This window comes from Pan paniscus, chromosome 16, assembly GCF_029289425.2.
Source record: "Pan paniscus chromosome 16, NHGRI_mPanPan1-v2.0_pri, whole genome shotgun sequence".
NCBI classification, from domain to species: Eukaryota; Metazoa; Chordata; class Mammalia; order Primates; family Hominidae; genus Pan; species Pan paniscus.
The window spans coordinates 48,696,604-48,713,645 of NC_073265.2; the positions used below are offsets into that span (position 1 = coordinate 48,696,604).

The 17,042-nt window shown below is 45.5% G+C and overlaps 1 protein-coding gene across 4 annotated transcripts in view; it reads left to right on the forward strand.

The window, feature by feature from the left end:
- The first annotated feature begins 6,562 nt into the window (after positions 1–6,562).
- Positions 6,563–17,042, forward strand: part of FAM81A (family with sequence similarity 81 member A) — an 84,513-nt gene continuing 74,033 nt past the window's right edge. Inside the window, exons 1-2 of one of the 4 annotated variants that reach the window (XM_055098775.2) lie at positions 6,614–6,699; positions 7,441–7,481. The gene's annotated coding sequence lies outside the window, so the exon portion shown is untranslated. Of the gene's footprint in view, positions 6,700–6,896; positions 7,048–7,440; positions 7,482–8,369; positions 8,539–17,042 lie in introns of those variants that run through there. The other 3 variants (XM_063596690.1, XM_034938851.3, XM_008953231.4) reach the window with 3 other exon arrangements.

Sequence of the window (17,042 nt, forward strand, 5' to 3'; positions counted from 1 at the left end):
CCTCAAAATAAATTTTTATAAGTTACTATTCACATTCTTTGATATGTGCTGTCCTTGGGGAAGACAGGGGAATGAAAACAACATTTATTTAGTTCTCACTGTGCCATACACTTTACCTACTGAAGTTTGTAAGGCATTTTTCCTCCTCAGTCTCATTTGGTTTTTATGCGGCAATCTTGCACCTGGTACCTACAAGGCACAGCTGTGACATCAGAGGGGCCCAAGTTCAAATTCTAGCTCTAGAACTTAATAGCTTTGGGACCTTGGACAAGTTACATAATACCTCTAAGCCTAAGTTTATTCATAAGCTGTTGCAAAAAAGAAATAAAGTACTACAAGTAAGCATTTAGCACAGGGCCTGACATAAACATTGGCTATGATTGCAACAGGGCCAGGGCTGAGGGGAGGTGAGTGAGGCCAAATTTAAGGTGCGACATTTAAGGCAAACTCAATGATCAAGATAAATAGTATTTTAATGCAATATTTAAAAAATCAGGCCGGGCATGGTGGCTCACGCCTGTAATCCCAGCACTTTGGGAGGCTGAGGTGGGCAGATCACGAGGTCAGGAGATCGAGACCATCCTCACTAACATGGTGAAACCCCGTCTCTATTAAAAAAAAAATACAAAAAATTAGCTGGGCATGGTGGTGGGCGCCTGTAGTCCCAGCTACTCGGGAGGCTGAGGCAGGAGAATGGCATGAACTCGGGAGGTGGAATTTGCAGTGAGCCAAGATCGCGCCACTGCGCTCCAGCCTGGGCACAGAGCGAGACTCTGTCTCAAAAAAAAAAAAAAAAAAAAAAAAAAAAAAATCAAAATTGGGCCGAGTGCAGTGACTCACGCCTGTAATCCCAGCACTTTGGGAGGCCGAGGTGGATGGATCATGAGGTCAGGCGTTCAGGACCAGCCTGACCAACATGGTGAAACCCTGACTCTACTAAAAATTACAAAAATTAGCCAGGTGTGGTGGCACGCGCCTGTAATCCCAGCTACTCGGGAGGCTGAGGAAGGAGAATTTCTTGAACCCGGGAGGTGGAGATTACAGTGAGCCAAGATTGCACCATTGCACTCCAGCCTGAGCAACAAGAGCAAAACTCCATCTCAAAAAAAAAAAAAAAACAACGAAATTGATGCAAAACATCCATGATTAATAAAAAAATGAAAAATTTCAATAAGGACAGGGTCAGTATTCCTAATTTTCTTTGCCTGGCTTCAATATGTCTTGCTATGGCACTGTATACCACAACCTCATGTGATGGGTATTGTCATTTCTTTTTTGTTGTTGAACAGAAGTTCAAGTTGTCTTTTAATTCAACCTATGAGAACAACTGTCCGATAATGTATTACTTGACAAAGAAGCCAAAACAAGAGTGTCAGCTTATGTGAGGTTTCATTGTCTAAACTGTGGTGTCATGACTGGCTAATGTAAGGTAGGCCATGAATGTTTGCTGAACTAGATTGAACCGAGCCAAAGTGGTATCAAACTTCAGAACAGCCTGAAGACTATATATGTGTGTGTGTATATATATATATATATATATATATATGTCTATTTCCTGAGAATTGTTGGAAAGAAGAATTGTTTCAAAATCAATGTGCAATAGAATTTTCCATTGCTTTTCTTGCCTCTGAACTGGGTTTTGGATAAATCAGTTTTATTATAAGGCTATTTTAGGATTTCTGGCCACAAACTCTTTGTAGAAAGACTTCTTTATTTCAGATTTCACTCTTGAAAGTGTTATGTTGAGGGCTCACTTGTATGCTATATAAATACACCCTGAGGCTGAACTTTCCCTGTTATGTACAACTGCAATTATCTAAGTTAAGACGTAAACACTATTAAAAGGATCTTCTCAATATTTTGTGCTTTCTCTGCTGGTTGTACTTTAGGCATAACTACTTCAAAAACATTATTGCGAGATGGATTAGCCACCAATGAATTCATAAGCAAAACATAATATTTGAGAGAATGAGCCTATACATGAAGAAAAATTATTAGCAAAAACAACACAGCCAATTGTAGTTTATTCAAAACGTATGAAAAATCTATAATTTCTATTAAAAAAAGAAGAAAAAAGGAATTTTCTTAATTCTATTTTACTATTAGCAACAAAGAAACCAATAAAGAACAGCCATAAAGAGTGACGTATTGTGTTAATTGGTTATTAACCCAAGTTTTTAGTTGGTTATTCACAGAATAATGTCCCAAGGTCTGAACCCCACCTTTGTTCAATGTAAGATTTCTCTTATTCGGTGAAACATTTTATTTTTGAGACATAATACCTTTGGGACCTTTTGAGTCTCACTCTGTCGCCCAGGCTGAAGTACAGTGGCGCGATCTAGGCTCACTACACCCTCTGCCTCCCAGGTTTGAAAAATTCTCGTGTCTCAGTGTCCCGAGTAGCTGGGATTACAGGCACCTGCCACCATGCCCGGCTAGCTTTTGCATTTTTAGTAGAGACGGGTTTCGCCATGTTGGCCAGGCTGGTCTCGAACTCCTAGCCTTAAGCTATCTGCCCATCTAGGCCTCCCAAAGTGCTGGGATTACAGGTGTGAGGCACCGTAACTGGCCCGATGAAACATTTTTGAAAAGGAAAATGGATATGGCAATAATGAAAGGAATGGTAGAATTTAGATTGAGTTACTCAGTGCAAAACGATGCATTGTGCTCTCCTTGTCTGCAGCCCTACAACTGTATATAAATATGCAGAGACTATTTTCCCTTATCTTAAAAACATCCACTGGGCACTACAGATCTCTATGGATATTATTTCTCACCTTCTTTACACTGCCGAACTTCTCTAAAGAGTGACCTACACCTTTCTTGTGTTTCTACAGCATCCAGTCTTTTCTTAACCCACAGCAATCTGATAACTAAAAAACACTCCTGAGGGTCACCAGTGACTTTCTATTCACTAAATTTTCTTGGCTTTCTGCAGGACTTGTCCCCTGGAAACTTTCTGCCCTTGAGCCTTCTCATCTGTGTCTTCTCTGACACTGTCCTCACTCTTACATCTCTGGGTCTTCCTCATTGCTCCCTGTGGGAACCTTCTTTCTCCTCCTGGTTCCTACATATGACTGTTGCTTGTGGTCAAATTCTTTGGCACTCTATTATTGAGAATGAACAACGTGTAACACTCCTCCCAATGGATCTCGACAAACCACGGTTGAGAATTGCTGCGGACAAAACAAAGTGCTAACTCTTTATCCATCTGAAACTCACCACAGCCTTGGCCCAACTGCTTTCCAGCCTTCTTATAAACACCACGTTGACCTACACAAGCCCTTGACCTCTACCTACCTAGAGGAGCCTACTTACTATCCTTATAGATGTCGTGTGTATCTCATCTTCATGACTAATGGCAGTGCAGAGACAAAAGTAGAACCAGAGCTCAGCCGTGGAATAAATCACTTAAACAATTTCAGCCGGGCTTGGTGGCTTATGCCTGTAATCCCAGCACTTTGGGAGGCTGAGGCAGGTGGATCACGAGGTTAAGAGATGGAGGCCATCCTGGCCAACATGACAAGACCCCATCTCTACTAAAAATACAAAAATTAGCTGGGCGTGGTGGCGCATGTTTGTAGTCCCAGCTCCTCGGGAGGCTGAGGCGGGAGAATTGCTTGAACCCGGGAGGCAGAGGTTGCAGTGAGCCGAGATCACGCCACTGCACTCCAGCCTGGCGACAGAGCAAGACTCCGTCTCAAACAAACAAGCAAACAAACAAAGCAAAACAAAAAAATTCCCACAGTGGACTGGGTGCAGTGGTTCACACCTGTAATCCCAGCACCTGGGGATGTCGAGGCCGGCGGATCACCTGAGGTCAGGAGTTTGAGACCAGCCTGGCCAACATGGCAAAACCCCTTCTCTACTAAAAATAAAAAAGTTAGCTGGGCATGGTGGCGTACGTCTGTAGTCCCAGCTACTCGGGAAGCTGAGACAGGAGAATCACCTGAACCCAGGAGGCAGAGGTTGCAGTGAGCCAAGATCGAGAGCCTCTGCATTCTAGCCTGGGTCACTGACAGAGTGAGACTCTGTCTCAAAAGAAAGAAGAAAAATGAATTTCCATGGTGTCTAGCATAATATACTGAACAAATTATTTGTATTTAAATGACTGCTTTGTAAATAGTATTACAGCCATCAAGTATATAGAATTGTTCTCTTTGATAATTTTTTTGGTAATCCTTGCAGCATAAAATAATTTGTGATAAATCATGGCTTTTTAATTGAAGTAATGCAAGAAAATCTCCATCTCCTGTAATGAGTTACAATCAAAGTGATTCTGGAAAAAATGGATATTTCATTGCAATTTAGCCTACAAAAATAGGGAAAGAGTTGGAAAGAAACTAGTGTAGGCTTAATCATTGTGCATTAAATTTTGTCCCCTTGGGATTCAAAACAAATCACTTAAGAAAAAAGATAGATAAGAAGTGGGAAGTCATGGGCCTGATTCAAGACCACTTTGAAAGCCCGGTTCTTATTGAGAAATTCATGTTTTGAAATAATTATTAATACAATTATTTGTCTTATTTGCTAACTGTTATGATTTTTAAAAAGGAAATGAAAGTCAGCCTAAATAGAAGGTGCCTACATATGGCAAGAGCCCCTCACCTTCCAGGTCCTCTCCTTCCCTACCTTTGAGAGTGAGGGAGTCTTGCAGCAAATGAAAAATCAAAGTTCGGTTTTGATGGCCAGAAGTAAGAAGGCACTTCCTCTGTTTTATAGGTGTTCCATTCTGAGGAATATTAGGATCTACTATCACTCTCCTAGGAAGCCAGGAATGGGTGCCTTGAGGCTCTGGCACCTCAAGTAGTAGAGGGAGTAGGGTCAGTATTGGGGTGGGCGGGGAAAGGGTAGAGTAATAAGAAGAGGAAGAAACAAGACAGAGGGGACATTATGTGTCCATCTGAGGTGCTCTCCATATGCACTGAAAGGAACCCCGATGGAGACAGGCAAGAAATATTTTGAACCTTTTTCTAGACTCTTGGTGATGGACTCTAGGTTTGAATGGGTACTTTCTGCTAACACATGCACACCTTTCCAGATGTTGTGGCCAGTTACAGCCAGAAGGTCACTGGGAAGCAGAGTGACAGTGTCATCACCATGACATAGGATCCAATTCAATATGTATTTACCTAGTACATACCATGCACCAGGCAGTGGGAATCTAACCGAGAAAGGAAAGAATAATCATTGAGCTTTTGCAGCACTAAAGAGATGTGGTTAGATCAGATCTACACATCACAAGACTCAAGGCCATTACTCTCCTGGTCACAACGGCAGTGTTAACATGTGTCTGTGATTATTTGATGAATGCTCGTCAGGCTCTAAGCTCTGTGGGATCAGAAAGTGATGTGTCTCTTTTTCATCTTCACCATTGTGTCTCAGGGCTAAGCATAGTTTCTAGCACTTGGCAGCCATCCAATAGATACTGTTGGCTGAATGAATGTTACAGATGCGTTAGCGCTTTGTGGAAGGTATTAGCCCGTTTTACTGGTGAGGAAACAGTCGCAGAATACCCACAAATATTTCAAAGATCACACACAAATAACAGTCCTTAATACTAATAGCCCCTAAATAATAATCCTGCCGGAGAGAGAATTCCAAAACCGCTCAGCCGAATCCACAGTTCGGGCTCTTCTACCATGTCGGGCTCCTTCCCCTGGGTTGGAAGGGCTCAGGCTGGGGCGGGGTGGGGGAGACAGACAGGAGCCCCTGTGCTGGGTAAGTACCAGTATCTGCGAAGGAGGCACGAACCAGATGAGGCAAAGGTCGTGTCCCCCGCAACTCCGCTGAAATCCTGCCCACCGAGAGGAAGCACAATTATGAGTGAATGGGCTTGTGCGTCCTGATGAGAATCCAAAATCGAGAGGAAGGTGGAAAGAGCCAGGACGCGCTGGGAGGGGATGAAGCTGACGGGAGAAGAAAGGGCTGGGAAGAGGAGGGGTGTTCGGGGTTCTTCTTCTCGTCGTGTCTGCTGCGATGAGACACGATCCTGGGTCCCAACTGCAGGTGTCAAGGCGATTCAGTAAATGACACATGGCAGCCCCGGAGGGTTCGTTCACCTGCACAGGTGGGGCGTCACCGTGGCCTAATCAAATAACTTCTCCCCAATTTGAGGTGGGGCGGGGGAGAGAACTATTTTTGTGGGAAAGCGGTTTAGTAAATAAGGTATATTGGGGCTCTGGAGAGAATTGCAATGCCACCACCATGGCTATGATCTCCGTCAGGCACCATTTCAACACCTCTCCAAATCCACCATCCCTACAACAGGATTTATTTTCCAATGAGCGAAATCCCCGCCCGCCAACTCCAAGGCGCTTGGATGCGAGCTCTGTGGGAAACAGCAGCGACGAGCAGAGGCTATTTTGGGTGTGGGAACGAGGAGGGAGGAGGGGCGGCGCCGCCAGGCTGGGCGCGGGTGCGCGGGGAAAGCCTCCAGCTCGGGCTGCCACGGCAACCGCGTCCAGGCAACGCGCCCGGAAGCGGCTCGGGCGGCGCGCGGCGGCTCGCGCCCCCCGGGAGCCGCGAACCCGGCCGGGCCGCGCGCCGGGCCAGGCGGCAGGCGCGCGCTGATTGGACGGCGCTCCCCGCGGCGCGGGCCCGCAGCCGGGCGCCCTGCTCAGCCAGCGCCAGCGGCCGCCGCACCCAGCCGCGCCGGCGAGGATATGGGCAGCCGCGGCGCGCCCACCCCCCGCGCCGGTGAGTGCCGCGCTCTGGGAACCCCGGCCGGGCGGCCTCTGGGGCTGGGCGGCGGGAGCTCTCTGGGACGGCCGGTGACCTTGGGGCAGCCTCTCAGGAGATAGGCGTGGGGTAGAGAGAGCTGCGCGTGGCCCATGTGACATGCCGCGGGCTAGAGGGTTAACTGCATGTGACGCGAAGGGCTGAAGTTGGGCACAGAGCGCAACTGGCGTTGCATTTTCGCGGGGGCTGCATGCTAGCGAACCAACCGACGCCCGGAGGGACTGTTTGGGGGAGCTGGGGTGGTGCACGGATTGCCAGGGGTAAAGGCGAGTCAGCCGACCCACTACTCAGAGTGAGTGACCTTGGGTAGGTTAACCATCTGCTCTTCCGCCCCTTCGCTTTTTCTCATCTTTCAAACGAGAGGCTAGGGGGTCTTTGCAGTTCCAGAATGCTGTTGTGCCATCCTACTGCGAGCTGAGAAAGAGCCCTAAAGTACGGTTCTGCAGGTACCGGAGATGCAAAGCTTAACCATGTTTATTCTAGGAGGGGTTTCCATTAATTGGCTCCTAAAGTGGTAAGAAATGTTATCGTTGTCTGGAAGATTATGGAGCAAGCAGTCGGTGGTCCGGAGAATGGCTTCTTAAGATGCACAGGTTAAAACCTCTTAGGTGCCCTAAAGACATGAACAAAATCAGGATTAATGCTCCTAAGTTCTTCTTTCCTGTAGTTAATCTAATAGGAAACTTTGTATTTGAACAGGTAAAATCAAAACCCAATCGTGGCAGGCAGCAGCAAATTAAGTGAGTCATTTCTTCAATGTGCACGAGGTTTATGTGTGTGTGTGCGCGCGTGTGTGTGTGCGTGTGTGCGCGTGCGCTCTCGTCCTCAGCTCAAAGTCTGCGTACGGCAGTGTTAGAAATTATTTCATAGGAGTAACCAGAAATAATGCTAGAATGATTCGAATCCACAAAAGTGCAGCTCTCTCAGAAGCAAGGGCAAACATTTGCAACTTGCTTTTAAAATAAGAGGTTTGTAGAGTAAATATATTCTTTATTGAGAACCATCCCCAGATTTGCACATTATATCTGCCTTCTGGGCCCTGTCACTGAATGCGCGTGTGTGTATGTGTGTGTGTGTGTGTTGCGGGGGGTGGGTTCCGTGGCACTTATAATATTTTTAGCGTTGACTGATACTAAAAAGGACACTTAGGCCCCCTTCCATATCCACTGTCTATAAACTTCCCTCTTCCACGGAGGGGAATGGAGGAAGTACCCTCTCACAGGTACCCCTGGTTGCCCCTTCTGACTTTCTACTTAAAGCTACCCTTGATTTTCATTCGAATCTGATTTCATCTGTATAAGAACGTGGGTTGGGAAGACACAGTTTCCAATGCTAATGAATAAGCTTCTGCAAGCTTGTTTACCTGAGGGCTTAATAACCTTTAATGTGTTACATGTTAGAAATCTGATAGCATACGGATAGAAAAATCCTTAGTGCCCAGGAATTCAACCATGAAGCCCTACCAACCATTTGATGAGCCACACTACATGGTGCTTGGAAACCTTATTAGCGCATTATTCAGCCTCCTCTCTCTGCAGGCCACTAGGCTGTGTCACTCCGACCTGGCTTTCAATGTCTTGTTTCTTGTATCCTGCAGCCACACTCTTGCATTTTCATTTTTTCTGTAGCTGAACCCACCTTCTCTCCCGAGCACCAGATCCTGAGCGAACAACTTCCCGCAGAAGAGCCTTCTCTAGTGTCCTCCGCCGTCTCACCAGAGTAGGGATGCTCTTCCGCTTCTCCTTAGTGCTGCCTCCAAACCAATGCACCATCACCAACCAAGTCTCCTCTCGGAAGGTAGTGCTATCTGCTTGTGCCCCTACCCTCCTTCTTATCTTCTGGTCCAGTGCTTCCCAAACCTGGGGGCTCCTCAGAATCACCTGGGACATTTTGAAAAACTTGGTCTTTACACTCTCTCAGATATACCAAATTAGAATCATTGGGGGCTGGGGCAGGGTGGGGGAGTAAGACCTAAAAATCCCTACTTTAAAAACAAACCCCAAAAGGAGGAGCAGCAGGAGACGATGAAGAGAAGGAACAGAACTCTCTGGGCAATTCTGATGTACACCCAGGTACAGTGGGGATCTCTTCACTTGATGCCCCAAAAAAGTGATAAACAAACAAAAAACGTGAGCAGCCAGCTTCATTCTCTTCTCTGCTTTGTCTCTTGCCAGTGACTTTGGGTTTTGTGTTGAAGCTCTCTTAATTCTTTGACCTTGAAGTTCCTCAACATCTATCCCAGTAGCCTCAGTTTCCACTTTGCTTCAACTAACATCTTGGACTTGTTCAGTCTTGAACAAGACTAAACCTTTGAGATCTTGAACTCGGACTTCAGCCTACTTAGCTGATACTACCCACATACTGCTCTGGATTTTAACCATCGCTGAGGACCCTGGTCCCTTAAGCACTTGCTGTTCCAATCCTTCAGCCCTTCTGTGACTCTGTTTCTCCACTTGGGGCATGTAAGTTGCTGGCCATTTCCATTCTGTCTGGGATCCCAGAATCCTTTGTTTCAATGTGTTGGGCTTCTTATATTTCAGTCCTCAATCCAAAATCACCCCCGCTTGCCTGCTTATTCTTCTCCCAGCCTGCCACATTATCTAGGAGGAAGTCACAAAGACCTTTGGACAGGTTCCATTGAAAATTTACGTTGGCTCTAATTTCACCTGATAAATTCCCACTTTACCTTCCTCAAGGCCCCCAAGCATCTTTCTCTTCCTCTCTTTGTCCTTCTTTATTTCGTCTTTCTCAAAGGAAGAAAATGTCTACAAGTCCCTTCCCCAAGGTTAATCCACATGCAATCCACACTCTTCATTCTCTGGACTTGATTCCTTCCTTCTCACCTCTTTTGGGAACTGGCTGCATTTGTTATTCCTCTTCTCCAGTGTCTTTGGTCCTTCCCTACTCTGCCCCAACCCTTACTCCACCATATGGGTCATCCTTCCCATAAGAAACTCTGGTGGGGTCCTCGCTCTGTCCAGTAGAATTTTCTGCAGTGAGAAAAATATTTTATATCTGCACTGTCCCGTATGGTAGTCACTGCCCACATGTGGCTCTTAAGCACACGAAGTGTGGCTAGTATGACTGAGGAACCAAGTTTTCCATTTTAGTAAATTCTAAACTAACTTAAATCCAATTGAAGTAGTCACATAGGGCCAATGGCTATCGTATGGGGTAGCACTGTTTTTGACCCTGCTGCTCTGTTGAACTGTCCTCAGGTTCTCTTCTTTGTCCACTCACCTATTCTGGTTTCACCCTCATCTTTCTGTTGAAACTGCTTCCTCAGAGGGCTCTGGCATAGGTGTCCTGGCTGCAGATCTGAGGCCTTTGCCCTGGCTTTCCCTTCCTTGGTCCCTGCCCTGCGTCTCCTGGCAGCAGTCAGCCCTTTGCGCCTCTCTCTCTCCCTGTCTCCATGACACTGGTTGTCCAGGCCCACTCGAACCTCATTTGCTTCCTTTTTCTTCCTGGCATGTAGACACGGGGATGCTGTGAGATCCTGTCCTTGGTCTTTCCTTTCCTTTTCCTCCTCCCTTCCCCCTGCCCCAGCCTCACCTCTGAGCCCGCAGTAGTATTTAAAGAGCACTGGGCACTTTCCCTGCGCCTCACTGGGCGCCCTCGCCCACTTGTACTACTTCCTCTAATCCTCACTCCAACTCTGTGAGGCAGAGACTCTGATTACTCCCGTTATGTAGGTGCAGAAATTGAAATGGAGGGAGATTTGAATAACTTAAAGAAAACACTGCTTTCAAGGAGCAGACCTGGGAAAGGGACTCCACCAGTCTGACCTTAGAGCCCCACTTTTAACCCTGTTTACCCAGGGCCCCCAGGTACTTCAAATCTATATTTTGGGCCCTGAGCTGTTGCCCACATTTCACTCAGAATGTAATACTCAGAAGCCTGACTGCTTTGTCTCTACCTTGTCTTCCTGGCTTCTGTAATCATTTTTCCCCTTTTTAAACCTTTTACTTTGAATAATTCAAATTTATAGAAAAGTTGCAATAACTGGCCAGGTACAGTGGCTCATGCTTGTAATCCCAGCACTTTGGGAGGCCAAGGCGGGTGTATCACCTGAGGTCAGGAGTTCCAGACCAGCCTGGCTAACATATAGTGAAACCCCGTCTCTACTAAAAAAATACAAAAATTAGCTGGGCATGGTGGTGAGCGCCTGTAATCCCAGCTACTCAGGAGACTGAGGCAGGAGAATTGCTTGAACCCAGGAGGTGGAGGTTGCAGTGAGCCGAGATCGCGCCACTGCACTCCAGCCTGGGCGACAGAGCGAGACTCCGTCTCTCAAAAAAAAAAGAAAAAAAAAAAAAAGAAAAAGAAAAGTCGCAATAATTAAAATAATTCCCAACATACCTTTCAACCAAATTCTCTAAATATTAATTTTTACCACACTTGTTATACCTTTCTCGCTCTATCATATTCTCTCATTCTCTCTCTCTGTGTCTGTGTATCTGTGTGTTTATTCACACACATATGTATGCACACACATATGTATACACACACACAAGTGCATATGTTGTCATTTTCCCTGAACCATTTTAGAGTGAGTTGTAGACATGATACACCTTTGTCCACCTAAATACTCGTGTATATTTCCTTTTAAAAAGGACATTTTCTTGTATAAGTGCCAAAATCAGAAAATTAGCATTAAGAGCTATTATCTAATCAACAGGCCTTATTCATGTGTCAGCTATTGACCTAATAATGTCCTTCATGGCAAAAGAGGAGAAAAAAAGATCTTTATTGTTTTATTTTCTTTTTGAGATGGAGTCTTGCTTGGTTGCCCAGGGCGGAACGCAATGGCACGATCTCGGCTCACTGCAGCCTCCGCCTCCCTGGTTCAAGCAATTCTCCTGCCTCAGCCTCCCGAGTAGCTGGGATTACAGGCACCCACCATCATGCCTGGCTAACTTTTGTAATTTTGTAGAGACAGGGTTTCACCACGTTGGCCAGGCTGGTCTTGAACTCCTGACCTCAGGTGATCTGCCTGCCTTGGCCTCCCAAAGTGCTGGGATTATGGGTATGAGCCACTGCACCTGGCCAAAAAGATCTTTTAAAAAAAAGATGTTTTCTGGTCCAGGATCCAGTCCAGGATGTGTTACATTCGTTGTCATGCCTCTTTCATTTCCTCTAATCTGGGATCGTTTCCCAGTCATTCTGTCTCTCGTGAACCTTGACACGTTTGAAGGGTGCAGGTCAGTTATGTAGTAGAATGCCCTGTAGCTTGGCCTTGTCTGATGTTTCTCATGAGTAGTGGAGTGTGTCCCTTTCAGTGCATTCCTTGATGACGTTAGTGCCATCATCCTCTTCTCTGTAACCAGAGCTTGAACACCTGGGGTTATTCTGACTTTCTGTTCCTTGCACTCCCACATCCAGACAGTCATTGAGTCAAGTTGAGGTGTCCCCTGCACAGTCTCCCTCCATTCGTCCTTTCCTTTCTGTGCCTACTGTCTCTCTCCTGTTTGGGGCAGTTGTGGAGTGAAGGCCTGTGCACACTGGCCTCAATCGACTGTTCCAGCCTAATTGGCCGCTGCTTAGCAACAGGAACCCAAGGGTCCCATAGTCCTCACCAATCAGCATTTTCTCTGCTTTGCCCCGTCTCCACCCCTTCTCATGCTGCTCTGAATTCACATCATTTACCCCTTTGAATATCAGACTCAAATGCCTGCTCCTCAAGTGCTTTTCCTGATGGCCCAGTTCAAACTGATCCTGCCTTCTGCCCAGTGGCACTGACCAGCCCCTCCATTCTTGCACGGTGGCTTGCTAGTGTTATTTCCCTGCATAATGGGAGTTCCTGCAGCGTGGGGGCTGTGTCTTGTTCAGCACTGTAGAGGCTCAATGAATATTTGTTGACTGGACTAAATTATTTGATGAAATCATTAAGCAAGTGCACAGAATAACCATGGAGCTGTCTGCTAGCACGTGGTGTGCGATGGTGGATGTGAGACCCATGCCTTACCCGAAGAGTCAGGTGGGTGTTGGCTCAAAATAGGATCTTTTTAGTAAAACCGTGGATAATTTGAGAAGGCATTTTCATGTTGTAAGTGGAAAAAATGATTCTTCCCTGATGACATCTTAACGTCGTGTGTATGTGTCAAGACAAAGAAAGAGCATATTTGATTTTTTAAAAAAAGAGTAGAGAAACTAACATAGCATATTAAAAATGGCCCATCTAGTTCTTCACACGCCAAATGAGCAGCTGAATGTGAGAGGAGTAGTTTCTCTGCTCCCTTCCTCCCTGGGAGCCCTGGAGCCACCTGCCTCCTCTGGCTGTCTGGCCTCCTCTCTCTCCTCTGCTGTCCTTCAGCACTGCCTCCCCACTCTACTCACTGTTTCTCTCCTCCCGTATTTCGCTCTTTCTGTCTGTTACTCTCTCTTAGTAACTCTTCTACTGTCCTCCCTCTCCCTATTGACTGTTTTATTTTGTTTTTTGACTTATTGGATGTGGTTTTATGTTCCATGAGTTTTTCCATATAAAAGCAGGTGATTTTTGCAAAAAGAGAAAACCCAATTGCTTTTTATGCCTTGGTGGTCTTTTGTCGACTCCTTCCATAGCTCAGTGGTTCTTGTTATTTTAAAAATGTAGCTATCAGTGATAATAAAATGGTTTATCGGAAGGAACATAATTACCTCTTTCTGGTACACCAGGAAAATTACTAGGAATGTGCTGGTTGATAAATATCAAAAAGCCTAAAATTTTCAGTTGCTACCAAGGGAACATTGGTACTTGAGGTTGGAAGTCAGATTTCAGTGTGGTGAAAACTCAGATTTCCGGGTGGCGAGCTGCTGAGCTTACTGGGAACTTCAGTCTTCCTCCCTGAAGGTGTCTGCGTTTGCTGACTGGTTGTCACCCCCTGCCCCACTTCAGAACGCGTTTGTGAAGAAGACATTCTATCTGGATGAAGCAACTACAGAAGTGCAGGCAAGACATTGTGCTGCCGTCGCTGAGTGTGGCTTAAATAAAAAAGCATGTTTATGTGGGAGAGAATGTGTGGGGGTTGCTTTCGCATTATGGAATTCTTAAAATTGTTGAACCGGGAAGATGTTATTCAGAAACCCCTGGTGGCTTCAGCTTGTTTTTTGTTTATTTCAGGTTTCTTTTTTCCCCCATTTTTAATTATCTCTGGAAAAACTCAAGAGTCCTCCCCTGCTCCTAAAATAGTTATAAAATTAATGTGCTGTACTCAAGTCGTTACTCCACGTAAAAGAGTAAAAGACTCCCATATTAAGCAGAGAAGTCCAGCCTCCTCTCTCTTGAGTGTGAGAAAAAGGGCATAGACTGGAGACTGGATCTTTCTTCTAAGCCTAAATTCTTAGCTTTTCAGCCAGCGATTTATAGAGGGTAGAACCAAAAGTCACCACCAGCATTCTGTCTGTATGAGAGCACACAGAATCGTGCTTTCCCTTGCTAGTTTAGTAGGTAGAGAGTTTACATGGGCTTTTAATAATATTTTTTCTCTTCTAGCTGTTGCACTTGGCAGGTTCCTTTTTTAACATTTGGTAATGTATCTTTTCTAATGCTAGAAAGAAAAGTTGCCAAATATTGCTGTTGATCATAATAAAACACCCTAAAAGTAATGACTTCTTTTTTGGTGTGAGTGCCCGGGCCCACTGCAGGGTGACCTCCAGCCTTCCGCCGAGCTCACAGCTGGAAGGGCACCTTCTTCAGTCAGCAATCGATATGTCATTTGGGTAGAGCAACTCAACAATGAAAACAGTGGGTCTTCCCAAATTAGAAAAACAAAAAGGTGAATGAACAAATATGTATGAGTGTCCGTGAAGAGGCGCCGTGTTAGGCTTCGTGGAGATTACAGGTTCATGTAGGATGTGGTTTCCGCTGCCCTACGGCAGCTCAGCTGGGGAGACATAATCCAGAAAGGTTCAAATAACAATAGAAGATTTAAATAGCATTTCAAAATAGCTGTTATTAATAGAGGAGAACAAAAACCAATCTGTTTTTGCAAGGGTTCTCCTAAAAATGTTAACATCATTCTAAGCTGTGGAGAGTGGATTGAACATCAGAGACCAGTCATTGGGTTCTAGAGGTCTGTCTGTAAATCTGTCTGGATCTGACAGAGGCCATGTGTGTATTGCAGATTGACCGCCTCCCTTCAGTTATGCAGAAATCTCTGCACTGGCTGGAAGAGCACTGTCAAATGTTGTAAGCATTCTAAAGTTCACCTTTGTGGGTCAGAAACACATCACCCCTCACCCTTCTACCTCCAACAGAATTCCCTTTATGAATGTGATAGAATGGAGGGGAAAGAATGCAAGTCTTGCTAAGTGGACTCAAGGCCATTTTCACAAAGAGCATTGAAAATATCTGCTCTGGGACCCCATGGAGGGACTTGCAGTGTTCCTGGAACCTCGAGTTTTTGGAATACTGTGCTGGCATCACTCCAGAATCACTGGACCTGTACAACATGCTGATTCCCTGATGCACAGGCGATCCAGGCTTCAGTCCCAGCTTTGATGAGAGCACCAGCCTCAAGCCTTGTTCTGTGCCCACAAGGAAACGAAAGTAAAAATTGATAGCAAACTTCTTTTAACTAAACCATAGTCTTTAAAGCCCAGAATCAGGCTTGTTTCTTGGTTTTGGTAGCTGTAAATGAGCAATTTATGCTTTTTGTTGTTATTGTCATTCACTGGTTCATTCTTTTCTTCAAGAAGGTTTTATTTAAATTTGTGTAATTGTGAAAATAGCACACTTGTTAAAGTATTTTGAAAATAAGGAAAAGCAGAATAAAAATGTACCCAGTGCCACTATTTACATTTCAGTTTATTTCTTTCCACTGTTTTAAAAGATATGACTATACTAATACTTCTAGTCCTAGAATCCTTGCCTCACCCTCTCCAAGATGGTTGTAGGATTTCTGGGTTGCTGAGGTAATGTACAGTTGAAAAAATGTCAAGATGTGTCAGGTAAGCTATATCTGCTGTTGGCCTAAGGACAGATATTTTGGTGTAAGGATGCCTAATGTCTTAGAGACCGTGTAAGACCTCGATGACTTACCCAGCTTTCCCCAGATCGGCCTCACAACCATAATGCCATGTGCGTTCCTCAATATGCTAGCCCAGTATATTTCTTCCAAGGACTGCTCAGCTGTTCTAAAAAATTCTGGTCAGGAGTGGGGAGAGATGAGCTGCCTACGAAGGAGACAGAGTATACTTATTTGCACTGTTTTCATTTCCTTTGCACATAATTTGGAGGCACTTCCTCAATTGGGACAGTGTGGTTAATTTGTGGAAAGCTCCTGCTATTAGCATTGGTCTTTCCTTTGGCCTTGTCAATCTAGATACATTGGCTTGGGAAATTAGGCATCCTGACCTCAGTTGCACAGCCCTCTTCCTCCTTCTTTTACCAAAGCACATGATTTAGCCAGATAACAACTATCCACACCACAGAGATAATTCCAGCAATTTGGCAGGGGGAAAGTTGGTAGGAGGATGAGTGAAGGGAGGGGAGGGGGAAACAGCATTAAAGGTAGCCTCAAGACCATGGAGGCATCTAGGCATGAAGGGAGGAGGCCTCAGATACAGGAGAGAAGGAAGGCAGATAATTGGTGGCCTGGGCCCTCAGCAGGGCAGTGGTTGCCTTCTCCTTGACTTTGAGTCTCCTGCCTCATCCATCTTTGCTGGCCCATGGTCAAGCAGTCTTCTCACTGTGGGGAGAAAGGGAAGAGGGAGGAGCAAGAGGAGTAGGATGTGGTAATGGTGGCAGTGGTAGTGGTAGTAGATAACTTCAACATTTGCAGGGTTGGCTGGGAGTGGTGGCTCAGGCCTGTAATCCCAGCATTTTGGGAGTCCTAGGTGGGCAGATCATGTGAGGTCAGGCGTTTGAGACCACCATGGACAACATGGCGAAACCCCGCCTCTACTAAAAATACAAAAATTAGCTGTGTGTGGTGGCATGCACCTGTAATCCCAGATACTCAGGAGGCTGAGGCAGGAGAATCACTTGAACCCAGGAGGTAGATGTTGCAGTGGGTGGAGATCGTGCCACAGCACTCCAGCCTGGGCCACTGAGTGAGACTCTGCCTGAAAAAAAAGAAATTGCAGTGTCCTTTAAACTCATGAGTCAAAATGTTTGCACCATCTAAACTGTGGTGCCTTGGAGCAAAGTGCTGGCTTCCAGGCCCTGGTTGTAGTTCTAAATAATGTGTACTATTGTGCATTGTAGGATGTTTAGTAAGATAGATAGATAGATAGATAGATAGATAGATAGATAGATAGATAGATAAAGCATACTATAAATCCACCTTGGTGGGTTTTTTTTTTTCTTTTTTACCTTAACA